This window comes from Pezoporus flaviventris, unplaced genomic scaffold, assembly GCF_033815535.1.
Source record: "Pezoporus flaviventris isolate CSIRO_AGI_PZ_B2104156 unplaced genomic scaffold, CSIRO_AGI_Pfla_v1 ptg000007l, whole genome shotgun sequence".
Taxonomy (NCBI): Eukaryota; Metazoa; Chordata; class Aves; order Psittaciformes; family Psittacidae; genus Pezoporus; species Pezoporus flaviventris.
In genome coordinates this window covers 7,027,440-7,045,261 of record NW_026892555.1, presented here as the reverse complement: position 1 = coordinate 7,045,261, position 17,822 = coordinate 7,027,440, and the positions used below count along the sequence as shown (strand labels likewise).

Below are 17,822 nucleotides of genomic sequence, written 5' to 3'. Positions count from 1 at the left end.
ACAGTCAAAGACGTGGCTTGAATGGAATAAAACCCCAGCAATAGCCTGGCAAGGCATTTGGAAGCATTTACACACTAGAGGTTGGCGTTGTGCCATTTGTTTTCTCACTGGAAGGATTGACAGGGTTAATTTGCTTTCATAAAGTGGTAGAATTTCACAGCTCTGACATCTGTCAGTACCTTTGGCCAGCAGGTTCAGAGGTTATTAGTATGGATAACACAGACACAGAAAGCTTAATCAGACAACTGCATTGGTGAAAGTAGGCTTTAAATAAAGGGAGAGACAGGCAAAGAAGTGTTTATCTGGAAACTGTGACTGGAAGAGGAAGCTGCTGTTGCTCAGGGAGAGTGAGATAATTTCTGTTGTCTTCACATCACACCCAAAATTTGTGCAGTTGTTGTTGGGATCTTTTAGAAAGGGCCACAGAGCAGAGTTCTCACAGAATCATAGAATCGTTAGGGTTGGAAAGGACCTTAAGATCATCAAGTTCCAACCCCCCTGCCATGGGCAGGGACACGTCACTATAAATCATATCACCCAAGGCTCTGTCCAACCTGGCCTTGAACACCACCAGGGATGGAGCATTCACAACCTCCCTGGGCAACCCATTCCAGTGCCTCACCACCCTAACAGGAAAGAATTTCCTTCTTATATCCAATCTAAACTTCCCCTGTTTAAGTTTTAACCCGTTACCCCTTGTCCCGTCACTACCTCCTGTGAGCCAGGTGGAGGCCAGTGAGCTCACCCTGCAGGAAGAAGATTCTCATCCTGGAGAGGAGAAGACAACAACATGATGTCATCCAGGAGACGAGAAGCTGCGTGGAGACCTCATAGCAGCCTTCCTGTGTCTGAAGGGGGCCTACAAGGATGCTGGGGAGGTACTCTTCATCAGGGACTGTAGTGACAGGACAAGGGTTGATGGGTTTAAACTTAAACAGGCGAAGTTCAGGTTAGACATAAGGCAGAAGTTCTTTACTGTGAGGGTGGTGAGGCACTGGAACAGGCTGCCCAAATAAGTGGTAAATGCTCTGTCCCTGGCAGTGTTCAAGGCCAGGATGGACAGAGCCTTGGGTGACATAATTTAGTGTGAGGTTTCCCTTTTCCATGTAGAGTTGGCAGCATCTCCTGTGTCAGCCATTGTGGTGGGTTGACCTTGGCTGGCTCTCAGATGCCCCAGGTGCCTGCCCGACTGCTCTATCACTCCTCATTATCATCAACACAGGGGGAGAAAGTAAGATTAAAAACTAATGGGTCAAGATAAAGGCAAGAAAGCAAAGGTTATACATGAAAGAAGAAAAGAAAAACAAAAAAAAAAGAGATTTATTCTCTAATTCTCATCAGCAGCCGATGTCCAGACTCTTCCTTGGTTGTTTTGGAAGATAAATGCCTTAATAACATATGCTCCCCTCCCTTCCTTTCACCACTTTTATTGCTGAGCATGCCATTATATGGTATGAAATATCCTTTTGATCAGCTTGGGTCAGCTGCCCCAGCTGTGTCCCTGCCCAGCCTTCTGCGCACAGCCAGCCAACTGGCCTTGGAGGGGGGATAGGAACAAAAGCCTTGATGCTGTGAGCACTGCTCAGCAACATCCAAAACACTGGTGTGTTACCAACACTGTGACAGCTACAAATACAAAGCACAGCACAAAGAGGGCTGCTACGGAGAAAGTTAACTCCACCGCAGCCAGATCCAGTACAGCCACGCAGAGAAAACAGGCAGAATGGGGGCTGCAATGTCATCGCACTGAACTGGCCTGTGGAAATCAACCTTTTCCTTAGGCTTAAAGTGGCTATTGTCTCTACGAGGCTGTGAGAAGCACCAGTTCCCCACTGTGGCATTCAAGACAGGGTTCAATGTGAACTCTGCCTTGGATTGTGCAAGAGAATATGCACAGGGCAGCCTCAGACAAGCTTTCCTGGCTGCATAGAAAACAGTAACCTAGAGTCCCCAAGAGCGCTCTTCAGGTTCAGTGTGTGACGTACCACAAATACTTATATTTGCATGATCTGGAAGATAACAGCCACTGCACCTGGAGTGGAAACCTGTTTGTCTCGTCTCTCTGGGAGCAGTAATGTGTGACTTTCCTGTGTGCTTCCCCATATCTGTGTGAAAACGTAAGCCATGCACACACCCAGGCTAGCATCTCTCTAGGGCAAGTGACTGTCAGGTCTCAGGTCTTTGTGGAGACACCAAAACTATTAGTTTCTTGCTCTCCACTTCATAATAATAAGGAACTAGGGGGATACTGTTCTTTGTGGGGTTTAGGTACTGCAGGATTAGATGAGTTTCATCCTGCATTCTCTTGTCTCTACTAACTACATACCCATAGAATCAAAGGTGCTGAGAATGACCTCCACAGATGTAGTTTTCTATATGGTATAGACCTGTAGGCTGCCTTAGGAGAGTTCTAGCAACATGTGGAGGTAGATTTATGTCTTCGGGGCCATACTGGACCACATTAAGTTCCATTACTCTCCACTGATAACTTCCAGAGTCTACCTGGATCTGTCTATGCTATTCAGGAGTTTCTACATAAAACCACAGGTGTTTATTGTACTTCTTAGTCAGATGTTTGTGCTCCTTGTTATCCCACACTTAGTATTCAGAAAGAAGATTAGAGCTAATACCTGAGAAAACCTTATGTAAGTCATCATACAACAAATCTAAGCTTCCTTGCTGAATTAGCAACATCTTCTGTTGTGTCAACAGAGGGCCAGCCAGGCCATTTCTGTGATATTTTTAGTCACTGACAAACACTTTGATCCAGCAAATTTATAGTGGTCTGAGAAAAGCCTTCAGCTGGTGTTTGTCACACTGATTTACACTAGCTGGTTACCTACCCTGGCTGTGCCTCCCCAAATCAATACAAGCTTTTTGTGTTCCGCTCCTTTCTTGCTTTAGGCGCAAAACAACCAAAAAACCCCACATCCCACCCTATCAAATAACAATGAGCACAGGACACACGAAATAAGCTCATGAAAAGAAGACATTGTCTCTTGGAAGAAAATTGAAACTCTTCAGAGAGAACATTCTGAGAACATTGTAGCCTATGGCACTGTCACGTAGCTGCACTCTCGTAATGGACACAATATAATGAGTGTTGTTCATGAAAGTTGGTTATTATATTCTAGCTGGAGGTCATACTTTGGCATATATAGAACTGGTAATTTGTACACAGTGGGAGTTCTGCTCTTCTGATTATCTTAGATTATGTCTATATCATAAAGTATCTGCATATCCAAGCTCACATTGCTCCCCAAACTATCCAGTCCTCCACAATGGAGAGATGAGTATTTGAAGCTCAGTTTTCAGCTCAAGCCCTTAAGCTTTACTGATGTCAATGCTCTTTCCTTGATCATTTTGTAGAGCATTTTCAGTGTGGCTCTGAGAGGGTTGTTACTGAGCTTGAATGCAAGCCGTCCCTCCTTTAGTCTCCCACCAGTCTCAGCCCTTTTGGATTCTTTTGCTCCTGCTCTGTGTGATGTTAGACTTTGGGTTTTCCTTATGCGCATTTTTTCTATGAACTGTAGTTTAAGAAAAAGCTGTCATCGAGCTATTTAGTCCTTTCAGTGAGTGGCAGGGTTTGGTCTATCCCCACAAGGGTATTGACACAGAGTTTGTAGGATGTCCACAGGAAGGAAAAGATTTTGGCTCATACTCTCTTTTATGGTCCCATCCGGGTAATTATCAGTCCCCCTTCAGGGACAAGGTACAAACACGTCTAGTTCCACATCTCCTATGGTGCTTCTTGGAGGAGAGGGAGCTAGTCTCTGAGTAGCAGTCAAATTACACCTATATCAGGGGCTTAGGGCTTGCAATGTTTCTCTGTCCTGTGCCTTGATCCTGGGAGGTGCTGCTTTTGAGTTTGTCATGCAGCAAGAATTCTATCTGGTGGAGTGATCGCTGAAACAAAACAATTTCGGCTGGAAGGTCTGACTGTGCTCACCCCTTTGTCATTGTGAGCACAATGAAACCCCCAGGGTTTTTGTCTGAAAACTTTACATTGCTGTCCTTCCAACTATGAGAGAAGGGAGAACAGCAACTACACCAGAAGTGTTATTGAAGTATAAAAAATCCAACAAGCAATCTAAAATGGCTAATAAAATCATGCCCTATGCCCCAAACTACAAGCAAGATATGTTACATTGGAACTAGTACTTAATCTAGTGGATAAAGCAGATCATGTCCATACATAAAATTAATTAGGCACAAAATACTCTGTATAAGCATGCAGTTCCCATTATCCCTGAGGTTTTATTCTCTTAAGTAAACAGAAACAGAACCAACATATTAAAAGTGTGGTCTTTTTCAGTAAAGCACATTCTGTAGTATTTTGCTCTTCATCATATAGCAGGTACCTTAGGTTACTTATTAAAATAACTGACATGTTATGGATGAGAGGGCATCTTGAATCTGTGCTGTCCCTAGGGTCTCCTGATTTGAAGCTTGGAATAGGAACAGAGACTTTTTCTATTCATGTCGTTTAGTGTGCTGAGTCTGCTCCAGAAGAAACTGCTGACTGCTAAGACATCTAAGACATCGTCTTAGAAAACAAGAAGCTGCACATCTCCACAGAGCAGTAGGAATATTAGCACCCAAAGTTGTAGCATCTCTCTTCCTTCATGTTATCACCATATGGAAAAGCTAAGAGTAGGGTCTCAAGAGTAAATCAGTGAGTGGACCATTAAGGCTTCAAGTCATCAAAATTCTGCTACAATTTCCTTTCCTCTTACGTGCCTGCTTCTTCCTCAAACACGATCCCTATCTCTTCTCCACAGAAATAGTCGTCGTTTCTTCTGTGTCTCTTCTCTTCCCTTCTTCCTATGAGTGCTACTTCCTTCCCTCCCTAAGCAATACACGCTGCATCTCTCCATGGTTGGTTTGCTCATCATGTCACTTTACACGCCACAGATCACATAGACCTAAAAATGAGAGGAAACACATTTGCAGCTGCCTGCTCTTTGACTATGGTTTTATCCCTGGATTCCCCTGAGGCAGATAGGGCAGCCAGAAATAATTTGCAGTCAAGTTTTTACATGGAAATAACATTACAAGGCTACATAAAAATGTAATGGCATCTCTGCATGACAGGGTATTCCATATAGCTGTGTTTACAGATATCTCCACTAGCACTACAACAGGCTTAGCTACAAGTCTTGTTCTTAGCAATTTACTTTGCTATGAAGAAGGCCAACCAAACTCATGGGAGCAGGATCCTTAGCAGTACTTTTGTGCATAATATTTTGCCTTCTGCTTCTGGGAGGAAATCTATGGGCAGTAAAGTGTTATCCAAAGCCTGGATACAGTTTGAACACTGGATTCTGATACCCAAAATGTATATCAGTAGCAGTTATTTCTGACATATTCCTGATGCTGTCATATCTTAGGAAAATTTTTAGAGTCCATAGGAAGAAACACAGTAAGTAGGAGATGGATCATTCATAGGAGTCAAGAAGTCATGGAATAATGATGGTTTTGATTTGCCTTCAACGCACAGGGTCTTATGTCATGGCAAGTTTATGCTGCTATCTTTTGGCTCCTATGGCACCAGAAGAGCAAGGAACAAGGCAAGGATACTTGGAAAAGCAAAAATGTGGACATGGAGGACAGCACGGCCAGCAAGCCACTTTCAAAAAGTGTAGCTCCCGGGATACGTTCTAGTGTCCCAGCTGTTCCCAGGTTGCCCTAAGAAAGCTTGGGCTAGAGAGGAAACAAGAATCAATGAATGCAGCTTTGAAGTATCCTAGTAGTATGTGTCTAGCAAATCTCCAGTGCATAGAGAAATAATGTTCCCAGGCTTTTTTGCCCCTTTTTTTCTCTAAGGAGGTTATTATTTAGAGATAGTGCAAATGAGCAATACATTTCTCCTTGAGATTTTGATGCCAATCTCCTTCCTTCCCCCCTCTGCATACAATACAATTATCAAAGAAAACACTGAATTGCCTTATGCAAACAAACTCCATGTCCGGCTTCTCTTCAAGGCCAGGCACAGTGACAGATTAAGCACAAAGGACTTTATATTTCTATGTGGTATGAGTGCCTCCTCCCAAAATAGGGTGAAGTCTTTGTAAGAAGGGCTGTTCCCAACAGACAATGATGGGAGCAGCAGTTCTCAGCTGTGTTGTGTGCAGCCTGGGGCAGAGACAGATGGAACTCACAGCTTCTTTCTTATTTGCTTGTCTTTTTTTCTGGTTGTGTAGGTAAATAACTGGTTACTGTTCAAAAGAGAGTGCAAACAGCCCAAAGCAGTTTCGGGAAGCACTGCCCCAGGGCAGAATGAAGGAGGCAATAACATGGCACAACCTGATAAGGTGTCAGTGTGTACATTGTGCCAAGACACGTGTACCACACTGGCCATCCGCCTCCAGGAAGGCACAGTGTTAGTGCTACTCTTTGGCTGCACTCTTCTGCTGTAGTTGGATCATTTGACCATGATTACCGACTTCTTAATGAATGGATTGAAGCACAAGGAGGCTGCTCCATTGGTTGGGCAGAACGGTCCATTTAGATCCAAATCTGTTGTCTATGGGAAAAGACATTGTTTCATCCCTTATGTGCTGGATTGGATGAATTTGAAAAGCTTTTTCAAGGCAAAACAGATTTCCATTCCGAAGGACTAAGCAAGGTAACCTTTGGGGTTAAAAAAGAAGAATTCAGTAGATTTTGGATGTCTTGTTTCCAAAAAGTAGAAACAATTTGTTCAGATTTTGACATAATATTTCTTTTACTTTATATTATAATTTTAAAAGAAAATAACTATGAGACTCTATTTTTTTTTTCCAACTGCACCGTCTAATAAAAGACATTACTTCCCCCTACAAATCCTGTTTCACTATAAAATGAAATAAGTTTCAAAACAGAAGCTAATTCAACCCTTGTATGCTTTGTTCTCCTGAGAGCAAACTGCTGAGTTGTGTGGTTTTTATTTGTAACAATTTTATTTTCTGCCTTTCTGTATAACAAAACTTTATCAAATCATTTCCTTTCATTTTCTAGCTTAGCAATGAGGCATTTTCCAGCACAAAAGCACTTTTGACTTGGCTCTTTTTGAAACTCCATCAATTATTATTATAATTACCAGTGCATCCTAAGGATGTTTCATCAGTGGCAAACTGGAGGGAGGCTGACCAACAGAATTTAGTAGTTATCCAGATTTCTGGAGTCATTTACTAAATGTTCTAAAGGGTCTGATTCTAGAAAGTGTAACAAAAACCCCAACGCACTAAAGCAAAGAAGCAAGCAAGCCTGTAATTATTCATAAGAGAAGTGTAATGGGTGTTTGCAGAACAGTTCGCATACCAAAGCACAACATGGGCAGTAGACCCAGGAACTCCAACGCTGGCATGTTCCCAAGTATCCCGAGTAGGAATGGAAGGATTTAGGAAGCTGTCCTCTGTCTCATTAGCAGTTTGGTTCAGGATTTCAGTTACGGCTTCTACAGCTTACCCAGGTCAGCACTTTCCAGTCGCTGAGGCAGTAGGTGGCAAACTGGCACTGATGCCATGCTGTGCTCCTCTTTCTCTCATTGTCAGTGATGCTAAAGCAAAATGTTCTCTGTTTGCTACTGGTGAAAACTGATCCAAGACTAAAGCAACACAGGAAAAAATAAATTCTATGTATACCAAGAGCTCATTGCAACAATAAGATATTAATAATGTGTTTCCACTGGGGAAAAAAAAAACAAGCAACCAAACAGAAAGGAAATGTCAATTAAATTTACTTGTATGAACACTCAGAATTGCTGCACATTTAATTACTGCTTTGGATTTAGAAGTCTTTTTTCTCTCTTTCTAAGCAAACAATGTTTATTCAGCCAGGAACAGAGCTTGTCTCTCAACAGAAACAACACTAAAGTCTCAGACCCGTCCTCATGGGAAGCAATCTCAAATATTTGAGAAGAAATCATTCGGTGGTGATTTTTTAACTGGGTTTTGATCTGCTTCTTTCTTGGCTAGTTCAGCTTTCCCTTCCTCGACAGAAAACTCTGCTCCCATGTCATTTGCTTGAGCTTTACCACTTGCCACTGCTTCTTCCACACTCTGCAGCTGGTGAGGACAACCCTGCTTCCATGAGTGACCTCAGTGATGGCAAGGAGTCTTGGCCATGGGCAAAAAGCTTTCTTGAGCACTGGGTTGAAGTACGGTGACAAGAAAGAGCAGCTCAGGAACCTGTCATTTTAACTGGTGTGAAAGGAAAGTCAGACTGTAACACAGCCACCAACATACGGCCTGAGGTTAATAACAACATTGGCACAGTCTTCTCCATTGCAGCTCGTTGAGTAGCAGCTGCAATGTCACCCCCATGCATCTTTCTTGGGGACTCCTTTCTCGTTCAGGTTCTCCACAACGTCTCACTTTGACTTTGGATACATACCCCTGAAAAACACTTTTTTCCTCTAAAACAAGATACAGCTTGCAATACCTGCTGAGTTTATGTGAGCTGATGGACTAATAAGAGAGGGATCTGCAATGCAGCTCACACCCCAGAAAGCCCCCGGAAAACACCATATCTAGTTGAATATGCATATATATATATATATGCATATTCATATATATGAATATCTATACATACATATATATGCATATACATACGTATGTATATATGTATATATATGCACATATATATACGTGTGTGTATATATGCATATGCATATATATACACACACACACACACCTTAGGCTTAAACATTGAAGGTGAAACTGTGGGAAAACCCAGGGGAACACTGCAGAGATAGATACATTTTTGTACCTTAATATGGGCATGTACAGGGTGAGGTAGCAATTTGCTAATTAAATGGTGTCAACACCAACTCTGAAATCTCACCAGAAGCATCTTATAGCATGGATGTAGAATGGCTGAGAATGATCCTGTTATTAGCAAAGATAATTAGGACAGCATAAGCTTGCCATTACTTCTCTTGAGTTTTGCTCCTTTTCTGTAGCACAAGATAGAGGCTACGTTTTCCAGCTCATAGTCTCCAGGAGATTTCCGTCTAGTTCTGCATGATTTCTTCAGGATTTTGAGTCATTAAGTCGTTCATTTTTTCTCTTAGTTTCATTAAACTATATGACACAAACTGTGCACAGAAAATGGCTTCATTTGCCAATCATTAATATTTTCAAGCAGTAAAAGATCACATTATCAGCTTCTATTTCAGCACACAGTTAGCTTGCTTTGTTAATGTTTCAACACAAAGTTTGGTTTAGTTGTTAAGAACAAAAATACATATGCGTATAGTTCTTTCTCCCACCAGTGCTATGATAGCCCAGAAGAAGGATATAGGCAATATCTATAAATCATGAAAAGCCTACAGAAAGTGAACAGGAAACAGTTTGCTCAGATGGTTGTTGGATTTTTTTAAGCAAAACTGGATTACATTAAGTAATACCACTGAGAGGCAGAGTAAAAGCATGCAAAGTAAGAGCTACTCCACAGAGCATATGTCTATGCTGAGGAGCTCCATTCTGTAGCTTTTATAACTGATACAGCCTGGACAACTAGATGTTTGCAGTCAAATGGATCTGTCCTGTTATTCACATTATATTTTCATTGAATGAAAACTTCATGTGCTTTGTACTTCTTCTGCCCAAATGAGACAAAGTAGAATTCCTCCCCCTCATCAGAAACTTCACATTGTCTCTTAATCCAAATTCTATCTGCTCTTCTTTATTTAGAAGCCTGGATGTGTGCTGCGGGATACACATTTTTTAAAATTCCCAGAAAATAAGTTACACATCTGGCAAACTTTTGCCCAGTTATCAGAAAGCAGAACTGAAGCTCTTTTCACCTGCGGGCTCAGAAGAATCTCAGGGTATTTTCATCCAGTATCTTTCCCTTCAAAAAATCCATATCCACTCAAAACATTTTTAGAGCTTTCATAGTATCATTTAGACAGGAAAATTGGAGGTTCTGAAGCACATGAGGAGGCTCATACTTCATCATTATTAACTGAATGGCTCTTTGCAAAAACTGGAGGTGCACTCTAATTTTGGGTTGGAACTGGGTGATCTTGAGGTCCTTTGTAACCCAAACCATTCTATGATTCTATGACTCCTGTGTGAATGACAGAAAAAAACAAAATCCATTGGAAATGTGGAGAAGTTTCAAGCAGTGTGGTGAGTTACATGTAAGCACATTTTATAGTAACGTAAGACAATCTCCAGACCCCCTGATCCTTTATGGCTTACCTAGTATGATTAGGAATGTCTAGTTCCTTCTTCATAGCAAACTACTAAGAAAAATACAGTAGTCTGTACTATGTGTCTTAAAAGAAAGCAGATGGATCCTGATGTGAAGGAACCTTACTTGGATTGTCCAGTCATTGTTGGTCATCCTATAGCAATATTAGTGCAGTCTGCAAGCACAGAGGGAAAAGGGACAGGCTCAGAGGCACACAGGAATACTCTGTTTTGAAAAAGAAGGTGCTCTGAGGAGAAGCATTTGGATTTAGTAAACTGGAACCAAACCTTTCTAGCAGTTCATACAGCCCATCAACAAACATGGTCCTGACTCCAGCTGAATGCTGTCTCTTAATATATTTGCAGACACAGTATGGCTGCCATACATCATGGGTTAGCAATTTTTAGGATACTTTGGGAATGTTTATAATGCTAATGTCATCCCATCTGCATGTGTATCTGTGTGGTTAGATGAACCTGAGGGGCTCATCCAAGAAGATCTTTACAAGTCCTTTTACTTCTATGATCCCTTTTGGCCTGAAGCTGACAGGGTTTTCTGAGGAAACAGTAGACACACATTGTGGCTGCCACAATTCCTAACACCTTGGCAGAAATACACATTCCCAGTGTAGTCCTAGCCTTATCTGAGTGTCCGTAAGTAAATCCTTGCTGTGGGAGACCTTGGTCTGCCAGGCTCTATGAATCCTCTATGCAACCTGTAGGTGGTTGAAAATGCTTTCTGATTCACTAAGTGGAGAAAATGGTGCTGGGACACTTTATGCAATGGAAGTGCCTGGTGCGAAGTGGCTCATGGTTAATAGAAAAAGTCATAAAATAACCAGCTCTATACAAGCTGGGTTAAAAATATCCATGTGCCAATATCAGCTTCCTTTTCTTTTTTTTATTAGAATAGCAGTAATGACCTTGGCACAAAACACTGCCTAGAGACAAATGACCAGCTGGGATTAACGGTCCTTGACTTAATTTCTGCCCATCAGCGCCTCCCAGCCAGTCATTAATCCTGCTGAAATGCTCTGTGCATTGATTATTATTGATTCATTCATTGATTGTGTCCTGGATCTGAAGTTAGAAACTGAACTACTGAAGGCACCCTGGAGACTCTTCTAATAAAATGAGTTTGCTTAATTCATAGACTATTTGAGGTGCTTTAGAAAGAAGCATCATAAAAAAGGAGGTAGAAAAGGCAAAGAACACTATTAGGACAATGAGACCTAGACTCCTCTGGCTATTAGAGTTGATGGCATGTGTCAAATTACTTCAAATAGGCCCAGTATCTAAAGGAGGAATCTGACATGTATTATATGTGTTACTTCCTAAGGGAAAGTAAGATTCCAAGCAAGAAAGCCCATCAAATAACACATGCTTGGAGCAGAGAAGGTATTTGCCTGGTTAATGTCCTACCTTTCTTATTGGAGACATCACTTTGCCTTGAGAAACAGTGATCCTCTTTTTCTGCAGATTACCTGGACATGTTTACTTCTTTTTCCCCTTGTACTTCTTGCTGTCTGACCTCATCTGTTCTGCAAGGAGCTGCATCTGAATAATTAATCTATCGCTCTTCAGGATATCAGATTGATTGCTTTTAATGCCTGCTTTATCACAGGATTTGCAAATTGCAAAAAAAGAGGAAAAACAGTTCAAAAGATGATGCAGTTTAATAACCTACTACCTCCATATTTTCTTTTCAAGTTGCCTTCCTGGGATTCAATGTGAAGGATAAATTAAAGTGAAGAGCAGCATATTTGGCTGAATTCTTTCATGTCTTTTGATGTTCCAGTATTCATGAAATAGCAGAGGTGTATACAAAAGAGAAAAGTTGGCATTAAAAGTGTTCCCAAATACACATTGCTGAGGTGCTTCCAAAGTGCTGAAAGCTGCCAAACACCTCAGAGAGGATTGGACAAATTTTCCCACTTGTGAAGAATGTGGGTAGGTTTTTCTTAACAAAAAAGAAACAGGGTAATGTTGGCTGAGGAATTGTTTCTGTGCTCTTGATTTGCAAAGCATTTAAAAGATCCCGGTTATTATAAATAAGCCCCCATTTTATTCAGTACTTGGCCAATAGGAGGAAGAAGTTTTGAGGTCATAAAGGGCATAGAGATCTTGTTCCTGCTTATCTCTGCCCACTCATTCATTGATGACTTTGTGACCCTGTTTAAATCCATAATTGTTTTCTGTTTCACATACCTTTACCATTAAAATACGATTGTTGTTTTCTTCTTCCATAGGACACATATATTTTAGTGGTGTAGAGAGCACTGAGGTCTTTGCATGGGAGAGATCTCCTACTGTGTTATAGTGAATAAGCAATAAAAGAACTTGGTAAGATTAACTGTCTTCAAGCTATAAAACTGTGGACTGTTTCTTCAGAAACAATCAAATTCACATAATCAGTTTCTGATAAAAATACCTTCTGTGTGGGAGAGCCAGAAATGGACTTTAGAAAGTTGATCTCTCTGAGTCTGAGGTCGGCTCTCTAGAACATTTTTCTTTTGAAACTATGGGTCTGTAATAAAAACTATGATGCCTTAGAGATATTGTGGGTACCCATATAAATGCATCCATCAAAGCTCATTAGGGTCATTCTCAGTGAATGGGGAGAAATAGGAATCTTCAGGATGTGATTTAGTGCATCTATCTTAAAATGAGTTGGCACCTTAGATCCACTTTTAACTCTAATGGGAGCTTGGGGCATGTAAGTTCCTAGTGCTATTTTAAATATCCGCACTTAGGTGGATGAATCTTAAACCAAATGTATGCCAAATGTTGCTAAGACATCCACAGTCTAATGATTAGGAGGTGAATCAACACAGCAGGGGTGCCAAGGAGAGACTGGGTCCGGATTGTGTTTTAGGGCAGAATGTTATCAGTTCAGTTTCTTATCCCTCAACTTTTCCGTAGATCAGTGAGTATCTAAGTAGCCTGCTGGCTTTGAACCTAGGATTTCAGTCTCATGGATGAGGTTTGTAACCGGTGATGTATTGGATAAAGGAAGATGAACTGTGTTTTCTCCCATATTTTAGGAAAAAGGTGCAGAGTGGCTGTAGAGGTTTCGTGGCAATGTTGGTCCCTGAGAATCCCCGCCTGAAGCCACAGGTTAAATACCTTGATTTGAAGAGCTGTGACACATATGATCATATCCTCCTGGATAACTTAAGCAGCCTTCCAGCTAGATTTTGTGGATCCCACTGTAAGATGTTTGACTTTTACTGACCCGCAGTGACAGCTGAGGTGTCTAATGGAGTCACATAAACTCCATGAGGTGGAAAACACCTAAAGCTTAAATGCCATCATCGCAAGCTATTGAAAATATACAGCTTCTGTGTTTTTAGCCTGGCTTATGTCTGGGTATAGCAACAAAGCCTTGCTATCTCCACAGAGTGAACATTTCATCTCTGTGTGTTTGGTTAGCTTAATTTCCCCAGTGGCATGGGGTTGAATCCGTCTGGGGAAACACCAAAAATGCAGGAGTTGGCAGTGATGCTGTAGTCCTTCTTTTAACATATGGAGACATCCGTGCACAGACATTGATGAATGTAACCCATGCTTTGTGGACACCTGCTTTCTTCCCTTCAATTGAATCTGCTGAACTTTGTGTGGTTGTTTTTGTTGCTTCTGGGATACAGGCTCTGACTAATAATAATGTAACTGGGTCATGCTCTGAAATCTCCACAGGAGAACGTTGACTTGTCTCAGATAGTCAGATAATTCTGCTTTCCTCCCATTTTCATTTTTAGAGCTCCTAGAAGGCTTTTATAGTCTGAACAGTCCTATACAAAGATATCAGTGATAAAGACAGGAGAGCCTTACTGCTAGGGCCATCCTGAGCAGTGAGCTGCCACATCTTACACTCATTTCCAGTGTCTGTAAATCCATAAAGCTGTGAGATTCACAAAGTAAACAAACATAATCTTTTTCGGAAGATGGAATATACTGGCAGGTAAATCTTAATGATAATTGCTTCTAATTAGCACTCCCACCAGATGACAAATGTTTTAGTCACAGCAGTGTCATTTGAAAATGTACATATTCTTGTTTTGCCTTTGAAAACATCAAAGAAAAATCATGTGCATTGGGTTTAATCTATTTGTCTATTTATCTAAGTTTTCATTTGAAGTGGGAGAAGAAATGAGCAGTGAAGGGCCAGAGTGGCTATGACAAAATGAAAAATGGCTTGGACAAAGTGAGGTCTACTTTGAGGTCTGCTTTGAATGGAGGATTGTCTATTCTGCACCCAGTTTCCTACTTCAAACAGGTACTATCTCACCCTCTTACCCTCACATCCAAAGCTTCTTCATGAGTGTTATGGAGAGGTTTATTTGTGAATAGTTACTGGGAGACATTCTGTTCACTGAGCCAGGCTTTCCCTGTCTGAAGACTGAACATATCCAAGCAACATTCTGAATAAATGCAAAGTGGCATGTACTGTAAGGAGTATTCCCCAGTATTCTGGGATACCACCACTAGAATACAAAAAAGACATGTTTTTCTCCTTTTCTTTTACTAGCATGGAAACTAGATCAGCCTTAAAATTGATTCTATGACACTATGCACCTGAGGTAATCCTTCACTGGGGTCCATGGGGCTGAGCAAAGCTGCTGTTGCAGATACTCATTTCGCAGACTGTTAATGTGTATTTCTGGGGTTTTCTTAGAAACTTTAAGTAGAACAATTGTGAAATTCAGAAGAATGGAAAACATCTTCTCAGAGAAGCCTGTACTGTGCATTGCTTCCCTACTGCCTCTCCTTCCACATACACACTAAGAAGTGTAGTAGTAACACATCTCTTCCCATAATGTGATGCAGCCTACTTCTTCCTTAAGTGAGAAATACAGCTGTCAGACACTGCCTTTTTAACAGCGTGTGATTAAATACTGCCATAGGTACATGATAGGTATTGATAGATAGTATGGAAGAAATAACCTTTGAATGTAGGATAAGGACTAATGGGATTCACAGTTATTTCTTATTTCCTATGGGAGCAATTTCCATTTAGGTTAAGGGCTGCTGTGCCCCAGAAGTACAGTTACTGATCTCATGTGGGAGCACTCATGCAGGACTGCTGCCTAACCAACTTGCATCTTGTGGAATGATTATGCCTATCTAAATATGGGATTTTGCTTTTGTCTTTACAGAATTATGCTCTGTTCTTTTACGGGTCATCCTATCCATTTTCTGAGATCTTTCTGAATCCTCATGCTAGTCTCAAAATGTTTGCAAACATTTTCCAATATTATATGACCTGTTAATTCAATGAGGACAATCTATATTTCTTCATCCAAACCATTAAAGAAAGCATTTAACAGGACCCAATGGATTTTTGCGTAACACCATCCAATACCTTCTTTCAGTTTGGCACTAACCCATTGATAACTAGTCTTCCAATGCACTTCCCCATCTTTCCTTTAGTTTATGCTATACCTTCAATTCTTGAACTGTAAAGCAGAGATGACAGCATTCTTGCAACTCACAGGAATACTCTGAAGATAGATCCAACTCTGGCTGTCAGATCTAACATGCTGTAGTGGGCTGAAACACAGATTTTGCCCATCTTCCTATAATCCTGGCTGTTCTCATTATGTGCAGTGAAAAGTAACATACGCATATTTATTCAGATCCATTATCTACATCTGGAAATGTTAATTGGAATTCCAACATTAAGCAGAATTTCCTGAAATATGTCCCGACAGAGCTGTGTTTTTTTTTTTTGTCAGGAGGAACAAGTTCCCTTTGGGGAACTTGATTCCCTTTAGGAACGGGATCTGGTTCACCATATTATCTTATGTCAAAACATAAGGAATGACAAAAGAAACAAGAAGAAAAAGAGAAAGAAATGACCAAGGGGAACACAAAATAAGTCAACTTTTTCTCCCACCTTCTGCTACAGATTTCCAAGTGCATACCTCTGGTTGGCGTACATGGGCACTAATTCAGACCTGAGAACATATCCAGATCTGCCTAAATCCTTTTATCCCTACCACAATCTAGCCTTTGTTTTGGCACTGTAGAATGAAACAGTTAACTACAGTGGATTATACATTCCAGTTCATACAATGGCTAAATTATGACATAGTAAAACCCTCAACAATAAAGGCTATTGTTTAATTGGAGAACATAAAAGTGTGAGGACCTCAGAGAAGAAAAAGCAGAGTCCTTGTTTCAAGACAAAAGAGGAATAGGTTCATCTCAATTAGAAGCTGCCCTTAAATCAATTTATAGTCCCCCAGGGCACTGCTCACAAATGCATCATTATTTATCTTGAGCACTTCTGCTGTTACATGTCTGGTAAAAAGTTATACACACAAAGGTTGATTGCAACACATTCTACATATGTCAGGCTTCCCATTTGACATGATCCAACATTCAGGCACCACACAGACTTTGCAGGAATCATAGCGAAGGAGCTTTCTTCCTCTTGCTCAAAGCTCAGATTTATTCATCGTTGTTTTGGTCCTATTGTTGTTCCAAGCTGCCACTCTGGTGAATGGAAAGGGATGCATATCCTCAGAGGTCATCTGAGATCTTCAGACTGCTGAGTTGTCTTTAGGAAATGCCACCTTCTTTCTGTAGTCTATAGTAGGAACACGGGATACTTCCATGCCTAATTTAGGTTCCTTTGTTAAATACATTTTTTCAGTGGTGTGAATATGCAGCTATCCATAGGTGGTTTATGATTGTCAATGAACTTAAAAGCAGCCAGAAACCTGAGATGATGTGTGCTGAGTATCCTAAAGTGGTGCCAGGCCATTCCATACATCTAAATAATGTTTTGTATTGATTTCTATTCTTTCTGTCTCTAAATCAGCTGGTGGGAGAAGGAAAGCCCAGTAGAGCACCCTTAAGTTGAAACATTAAAATTCTGCTGTTCACTGGACATTTTTATTGTGTAGAGGATGCCAGTAAAATAATGACATGATTTAAAAATATTAGGTTTTAATAAATTTTAAGTGCATTTGTGAAATTATCTTTACTGCCACGTTGTCCATACAGCACCATTGAGAATATCTGGAAGGTAAAATGAACCATGTGCTTCTGCTTCCTTTTCTATCTCAGTTTCATTTTCTGGTTCTCTTGATTTTTGCTAGCGCAAGGCTCTGTTTGCTATTTCTCCATATGTGAACAGTTGTTTTTCTGTGGAATACATTTCCCAATGTAAATATTTGAAATAAGAACCTTTCCCTCCATGTTTTTAGATGAGGTTTTCAATTTAAAAATCAACTGACAGATCTCTTTACATTCATAATTTCCTAGTGTTTTTCCTAACAAAAGCAAAACAATAGCTTAAAATACCTGTTCTTTTTGCCTAAGATAGGTCACGGGTTTTGCTTCTTGCTTTACTACATTTTAGCAATTGCTTTTCCAGTTCTTTCAATCATGGAAACAACTTCTGTCTCCTCCCTCTATCTTCCTCCTCTTCTTTTCCATTCTCTTTTGTTTTCTTTGCCTATTTTATTTCTTCAGTGTCTTTGCTCTTAACTTCTTTTCATCTACTATGGCTTTGTTCACATCCTTTTTTTCATTGTCTGTTTTTTGCTGTTATTGCTGGAGTTGAATCAAAGAATATTCTGTCATAATTTTGAAATCCTTCATTTTCTTCTAGAAAAGACATGAGTTAAAGTC

At 40.6% G+C, this 17,822-nt stretch overlaps 1 protein-coding gene and 1 long non-coding RNA gene across 2 annotated transcripts in view; both read right to left on the bottom strand.

The window, feature by feature from the left end:
* The window catches only part of LOC133266482 (uncharacterized), a 530,354-nt gene that overhangs the window by 91,379 nt on the left and 421,153 nt on the right, over positions 1-17,822 (bottom strand). The gene's annotated exons all lie outside the window — the stretch shown is intronic.
* ZFAT (zinc finger and AT-hook domain containing) overlaps positions 1-17,822 on the bottom strand; it is a 529,595-nt gene that overhangs the window by 112,809 nt on the left and 398,964 nt on the right. The gene's annotated exons all lie outside the window — the stretch shown is intronic.